We start from the raw sequence: 8,139 nt of genomic DNA on the forward strand, positions 1-8,139 counted from the left end.
AAACCAAAAAGCTTGAAAAGTTGTGTCATTTGGTGAAGTTGAGATTTGAGCCTTCTGAAGAGCTCAACTCGCTGAAATAAGCATGTCATTCAAACCAACATCAAAAACTAACATTTCTGGTGCAGTGAGATATTGGTATTCTGAAGTGCTTATCTGAGTTAAATAAGCATGTTAGTCAAAACACCATCAAAAATTAAGTCAGATGGTGAAGTTGAGATTTTTGATTTCTGAAGTGATTATTTCACTGAAATAAGCATGTTAGTCAAACCATCATCAAAACTAGAGACATTTGGTGAAGTGCAGGTTTTGGCTTTATGAAGAGCTTGACACGCTGAAATAAGTATTTCAAAACAACCAGCATCAAAAGTTGTGTCATATGGTGAAGTTGAGATTTTAGTCTTCTGAAGAGCTCAACTCGCTGAAATAAGCATGTCATTCAAACCAACATCAAAAACTAACATTTTTGGTGGAGTGAGATATTGGTATTCTGAAGTGCTTATCTGAGTTAAATAAGCATGTTTGTCAAAACACCATCAAAAATTAAGTCAGATGGTGAAGTTGAGATTTTTGATTTCTGAAGTGCTTATCTCACTGAAAAAAGCATTTCAGTCCAACCAGGGTCCAACGTTAGGTGCTTTGGTGAAGTTGAGATTTTTGATTTCTGAAGTGCTTATCTCACTCAAATAATCATGTCAGTCAAAACAACATCAAAACTTGAGTCATTTGGTGAAGATCACATTTGGTTTTCTGCAGTGCTTATCTCACTGAAATAAGCATGTTAGTCAAAACAGCATGAATAATTAAGTCGTTTGGTGAAGTTGAGATATCTGCCTTCTGAAGTGCTTATCTGACTCAAATAAGCATGTTAGTCTAAGCAACATCAAAACATGAGTCATTTGGTGAAGTTCAGGTTTTGGTGTTCTGAAGAGCTGAACTCGCTGAAATAAGTATATTGAAACAAATAGCATCAAAAGTTGTGTCATTTGTTGAAGTTGAGATTTTAGCCTTCTGAAGTGCTTAACTGGCTGAAATGCGCATGTTGGTCAAACCATCATCAAAACTGGAGTCATTTGGTGAAGTTCAGGTATTGGTGTTCTGAAGAGCTTAACTCGCTGAAATAAGTATTTTAAACCAAAAAGCATGAAAAGTTGTGTCATTTGGTGAAGTTGAGATTTTAGCCTTCTGAAGAGCTCAACTCGCTGAAATAAACAAGTCATTCAAACCAACATCAAAAACTAACATTTTTGGTGGAGTGAGATATTGGTATTCTGAAGTGCTTATCTGAGTTAAATAAGCATGTTAGTCAAAACACCATCAAACATTAAGTCAGATGGTGAAGTTGAGATTTTTGATTTCTGAAGTGCTTATCTCACTGAAAAAAAGCATTTTAGTCAAAACAGTATGAATAATTAAGTCATTTGGTAAAGTTAAGATATTTGCCTTCTGAAGTGCTTATGTGACTCAAATAAGCATGTTAGTCTGACCAACATCAAAACTTGAGTCATTTGGTGAAGTTCAGATTTGGTTCTTCTGAAGTGCTTATCTGAGTGAAATAAGCATGTTAGTTAAAACAGCATCAACACTGAAGTCATTTGTGAAGTTGAGATTTTTGACTTCTGAATTGCTTATCGCACTGAAATAAGCAGTTTAGTCAAATCAGCATCCAGAGTTAGATCCTTTGGTGAAGTTGAGATTTTTGATTTCTGAAGTGCTTATCTAACGCAAGTAAACTTGTTAGTCCAACCAACATCAAAACTTGAGTCATTTGGTGAAGTTCTTATTTTGGTCTTGTGAAGTGCTTATCTCATTCACGTATGCATGTTAGTCAAAACAACATCAAAAGTTGAGTCATTTGGTGAATTCGAGATTCTCCACTTCTGAAGTGCTTATTTTACTGGTGGAAGACTGTTAGTCAATCCAACATCAAAATTTGAGTCATTTAGTGAAGTTCAGATTTTGGTCATCTGAAGTGCTCATCTCACTGAAATATGCATGTTGTCAACACTGCATAAAACGTTGAGTGTCTTGTTGAAGTTGAGTTTTTGGTCTTCTGCTATGCTTATCTCGCTGAAATAAGCACGTTAGTCAAACGAACATCAAAAATCGAGTTATTTGGTGAAGTTCAGATTTTTTGTCTTCTGATCGACTCATCTCCCTGATTTAAACATTTTCTTCCACACAGCATTAAAAATTAAATAATTCGATGGAGTTGATATTTTTGCCTGCTGAATTGCTAACCACGCTGAAATAAGCATGTTATTCAAAACAGCATCAAAAGTTTAGTCATTTGGTGAAGTTGAAATTTTTGAATTCTGATGTCCTTATCTCAGTCAAATAAGCATGTTAGTCGAAATAACATTAAAAATTGCATCATTTGGTTAAAATCAGATTTTAGTTCTCCAGTGCTTAACTCACTGAAATAAGCATTTTAGTCTAACCAGCATCAAGAATCAAGTCTTTTGATGAACTTGAGATTTTTGACTTCTGTGGTGCTCATCTGACGGAAATAAGCATTTAATTCAAACCAGCATCAAAAGTTATGCCCTTTGGGAAAGTTGAAATTTCAGTCTTCTGATATGCTTATCTCGCTGAAACAAGCACGTTAGTCAAAACAACATCAAACGTTGAGTCATTTGGTGATGTTGAGATTTTTGACTTCAGAAATGCTTGTCTCACTCAAATAAGCATGTTAGTCAAACCATCATCAAAACAAGAGACATTTGGTGAAGTGCAGGTTTTGGCTTTATGAATAGCTTGACACGCTGAAATAAGCATTTTAAACCAACCAGCATCAAAAGTTGTGTCATTTGGTGAGGTTGAGATTTTAACCTGCAGAAGAGCTTAACTCGCTGAAATAAGTATGTCATTCAAACCAACATCAAAAACTAACATTTTTGGAGAAGTGAGATATTGCTATTCTGAAGTGCTTATCTGAGTTAAATAAACATGTTAGTCAAAACAACATCAAAAATTAAGTCAGATGGTGAAGATGAGATTTTTGATTTCTGAAGTGCTCATCTCACTGAAAAAAGCATTTTCGTCCAACCAAAGTTAGGTGCTTTGGTGAAGTTGAGATTTTTGACTTCTGAAGTGCTTATCTGACTCAAATAAGCATGTTAGTCAATCCAACATCAAAATTCGAGTCATTTAGTGAAGTTCAGATTTTGGTCTTCTGAAGTGCTTGTCTCACTGAAATAAGCATGTTCGTCAAAACAGCATCAGAAGTTGAGTGTCTTGTTGAAGTTGAGATTTTGGTCTTCTGCTATGCTTATCTCGCTGAAATACGCATGTTAGTCAAACCAGCATCAAAAATTAAGTCATTTGGTGAAGTGTAGATTTTTGACTTCAAAAATGCTGAACTCGCTCTAATAACCATTTTAATTCAACCAACATCACAAATGAAGTCATTTGGTGAAGTTGAGATTTTTGACTTCTGAAGTGTTTATATCACTTAAGTTAGCATGTTAGTCTAACCAACATCACTGCTTGATTCATTTGGAGAAGATCTTATTTTGGCCTTCTTATGTGCTTATCTCACTCAAATATGCATGTTTTTCAAAACAACATCATAAGTTGAGTCACTTGGTGAAGTCGAGATTTTTCACTTCTGAAGTGCTTATTTCACTGGAGGAAGCCTGTCAGTCAATCCAACGTCAAAATTTGAGTAATTTAGAGAAATTCAGATTTTGGTCTTCTGTCGTGCTTATCTCACTGAAATAAGCATTTTGTCAAAACAGCATAAAAATTTGAGTGTCCTGTTGATGTTTAGATTTTGGTCTTCTGGTATGCTTATCTCGCTGAAATAAGCACATCAGTCAAAACAACATCAAAAGTTGTGTCATTTGGTGAAGTTGAGATTTTGATCTTCTGATGTGGTTCACTCGCTGAAATGAGCATGTTAAGTCAAACAAACCTCAAAACTTGAGTCATTTTGTGAATTTCAGATTTTGATCTTCTGAAGTGATTAACTTGCTGAAATAAGCATTTTAATCCAAATAGCATCAAAAGTTGAGTCATTTGGTGATGTCGAGATTTTAGTCTTCTGAAGACCTTAACTCGTTGAAGTAAGCATGTTAGTCAAAACAAAATCAACAGTTGAGTCAGTTGGTGAAGTTGACATTCTTCAATTCTGAAGTGCTTATTTCACTGGAGGAAGCCTGTTAGTCAAAACAACATCAAAATTTGAGTCATTTAGTGAAGTTCAGATTTTGGTCTTCGGCTATGCTTATCTCGCTGAAGTAAGCACGTTAATTAAAACAACATCAAAAGTTGCGTCATTTGGTGAAGTTGAGATTTTGATCTTCTGAAGTGCTTATCACAATGAAATAAGCATGCCATTCAAACCAACATCAAAGACTAACTCATTTGGCGAAGTTCAGGTATTGGTCTTCTGAGGTGCTTATCTGAGTGAAATAAACATGTTAGTCAAAACAGCATTAAAAATTAAGTCATTTGTTGACGTTGAGACTTTTGACTTCTGAAGTGCTTAAATCGCTGAAATAAGCATGTTAGTCAAACCAACATCAAAACTTGAATTATTTGGTGAAGTTCAGATTTTGGTCTTCTGAGGTGCTTAACTCGCTGAAATAAGCATTTTAATTTAACCAGCCTCATAAATTGAGTCATTTGGTGAAGTCGAGATTCTTCACTTCTGAAGTGCATATTTCACTGGAAGAAGCCTGTTCGTCAAAACAGCATTAAAATTGAAGTCATTTGGTGAACTTGAGATTTTTGACTTCTGAAGTGCTCAAATCACTTAAGTAAGCATGTCAGTCTTACCAACATCAGTGCTTGATTCATTTGGGGAAGATCTTATTTTGCCCTACTGAAGTGCTTATCTCACTCAAATATGCATGTTATTCAAAACAACATCATAAGTTGAGTCATTTGGTGAAGTCGAGATTCGTGACTTCTGAAGTGCTGAAATCGCTGAAATAAGCATGATAATCAATCCAACATCAAAATTTGAGTCATTTAGTGAAGTTGAGGTTTTGGTCTTATCAGGTTCTTTCCCTGCTGAAATAAGCATGTTATTCAAAACAGCATCAAAAGTTGAGTGTCTTGTTGAAGTTGAGATTTTGGTCTTCTGCTATGCTTAACTCGCTGAAATAAGCATGTTAGTCAACACAATGTCAAAAGTTGAGTCATTTGGTGAAGTTCTTAATTTGGACTTCAGAAGTGCTTATCGCACTCAAATATGCATGTTACTCAAAACAACATCAAAAGTTGAGTCATTTGGTGAAGTCGAAATTCTTCACTTCTGAAGTGCTTATTTCACTGGAGGAAGCCTGTTCATGAATCCAACATCAAAATTTGAGTCATTTAGTGAAGTTCAGATTTTGGTCTTCTGAAGTGCTCATCTCACTGAAGTAAGCATGTTATCAAAACAGCATAAAAAAGTTGAGTGTCTTGTTGAAGTTGAGATTTTGGTCTTCAGCTATGCTTATCTCGCTGAAATAAGCATGTTAGTCAAAACATCAACAAAAGTTGTGCCATTTGGTGAAGTTGAGATTTTGATCTTCTGAAGTGCTTATCTCCATGAAATAAGCATGTCATTCAAACCAGCGTCAAAAATTAACTCATTTGGTGAAGTTCAGATATTGGTCTTCTGATGTTCTTATCTGAGTGAAATAAGCTTGTTAGTCAAAACAGCATCAACAGTATTTTGTCGACGTTGAGATTGTTGACTTCTGAAGTCTTTAAATCGCTGAAATAAGCATGTTAATCAGACCAACATCAAAACTTGAGTCATTTTGTGAAGTTCAGATTTTGGTTTTCTGAAGTGCTTATATCACTGAAATAAGCATATGAGTGAAAACAGCATTAAACATTAAGTCATTTGGTGAAGTTGAGATTTTTGACTTCTGAAGTGTGTGTCTCACTCAAGTAAGCATGTTAGTTTAACCAACATCAAAGCTTGAGTAATTTGGTGAAGTTCTTATTTCGGCCTTGTGAAGTGCTTATCTCACTAAAATATGCATGTTAATCAAAACAACATCAAAGATAAGTAATTTGGTGAAGTCGAGATTCTTCACTTGTGAAGTGCTTATTTCACTGGAGGAAGCCTGTTAGTCAATCCAACATTAAAATTTGAGTCATTTGGTGAAGTTCAGATTTTAGTCTTCTCAACTGCTTAACTCACTGAAATAAGTATTTTAGTCTAACCAGCATCAAAATTTATGCCCTTTGGTGAAGTTGAGATTTCAGTCTTCATATATGTTTATCTCGCTGAAATAAGCACATTCGTCAAAACAACGTCAAAAGTTGAGTCATTTGGTGAAGTTGAGATTTTTTTTACTTTTGAAATGCTTCTCTCAATCAAATAAACATGTTAATCAAACCATCATCAAAACTACGGTCATTTGGTGAAGTTCAGGTTTTGTTCGACTGAAGAGCTTAACTCGCTGAAATAAGCATTTTATTCCAACCAGCATCAAAAGTTGAGTCGTTTGGTGAAGATCAGATTTTCGCCTTCTGAAGTGCTTAAATCGCTGACATAATCATGTTCGTCAAACCAACATCAAAACATGAGTCATTTGGTGAAGTTCAGATTTTGGTTTTCTGAAGTGCTGATCTCACTGAAGTAAGCATGATAGTCAACAAAGCATTAAAAATTAAATCATTTATTGAAGTTGAGATTTTTGACTTCTGAACTACTTATCTCACTCAAATACGTATGTTAGTCTCAACAACATCAAAACTTGGGTCATTTGTTGAAGTTTAGATTTTGGTCTTCTGAAGAGCTTATCTGAGTGAAATAAGCATGTTAGTCAAAACCGCATAAAAAAATTCAGTCATTTGTTGAAGTTGAGATTTTTGACTTCTGAAGTGCTTACTTCACTGAAATAAGCATTTTAGTCACACCAGCATCAAAAGTTGACTGTTTTGGTGAAGTTGCGATTTTGGTTTCTGATGTGCTTATCTAACTGAAATAAGCACGTTAGTCAAAACAACAACAAAAATTGAGTCATTTGGTGGAGTTCAGATCTTGGTCGACTGATGTGCTTAACTTGCTATAATAAGCATTATAATCCAAACAGCAAAAAAAAAATAAATCATTTGGTGAAGTTAGGGTTTTGATCTTCTGACATGCTTAACTCAATGAAATCAACATGTCATTCAAACCAACATCAAAAAACAACTCATTTGATTTTGCAATTCTGAATTCCATAACTCGCTGAAAGAAACATTTTAATCCAACCAGCATCAAAAGTTCAGTCATTTGGTGATGTTGAGATTTTTGACTTCTGAAATGATTATCTCACTCAGATAAGCATGTTCGTCAAACCATCATCAAAACTAGATTCGTTTGGTGAAGTTCAGGTTTTGGTGTTCTGAAGAGCTGAACTCGCTGAAATAAGCATTTTAAACAAACCAGCATCAAAAGTTGAGTGTTTTGGTGAAGTTGACATTTTGATCTTCTGAAGTGCTTCCCTCATGAAATAAGCATGTCATTCAAACCAACATCAAAAACTTACATTTTTGGTGAAGTGAGACATTGGTCTTCTGAAGTGCTTATCTGAGTTAAATCAGCATGTTAGTCAAAACTGCATCAAAAATTAAGTCAGATGGTGAAGTTGAGATTTTTGATTTCTGAAGTGCTATCTCACTGAAATAAGCATTTTAGTCCAACCAGCGTCCAAAGTTAGGTCCTTTGGTGAGGTTCAGATTTTGGTTTTCTGAAGTGCTGATCTCACTAAAATAAGCATGTTGTCAAAACAGCACAAAAAGTTGAGTGTCTTGTTGAAGTTGAGATTTTGGCATTCTGCTATGCTTATCTCGCTGAAATAAGCACGTTAGTCAGAACAATATCAAAAGTTGTGTCATTTGGTGAAGTTGAGATTTTGATCTTCTGAAGTGCTTAACTCGCTGAAATGAGCATGTCAGTCAAACGAATATCAAAAATTGAGTCATTTGGTGAAGTTCAGATTTTTGTCTTCTGAAGTGCTTATCTCATTGAAATAAGAATTTTAATCCTGCCAGCATCAAAATTTATGTCATTTGGTGAAGTTGAGATTTTTGCCTTCTGAAGTGCATATCTCACTCAAAATGCACGTTAGTCAAAACAACATCAAAAGTTGAGTCATTTGGTGAAGTTCAGATTTTGATCTTTAGCCGTGCTTATCTCAAAGAAATGAA

This window comes from Rhincodon typus, chromosome 44 (assembly GCF_021869965.1).
Source record: "Rhincodon typus isolate 14 chromosome 44, sRhiTyp1.1, whole genome shotgun sequence".
NCBI classification, from domain to species: domain Eukaryota; kingdom Metazoa; phylum Chordata; class Chondrichthyes; order Orectolobiformes; family Rhincodontidae; genus Rhincodon; species Rhincodon typus.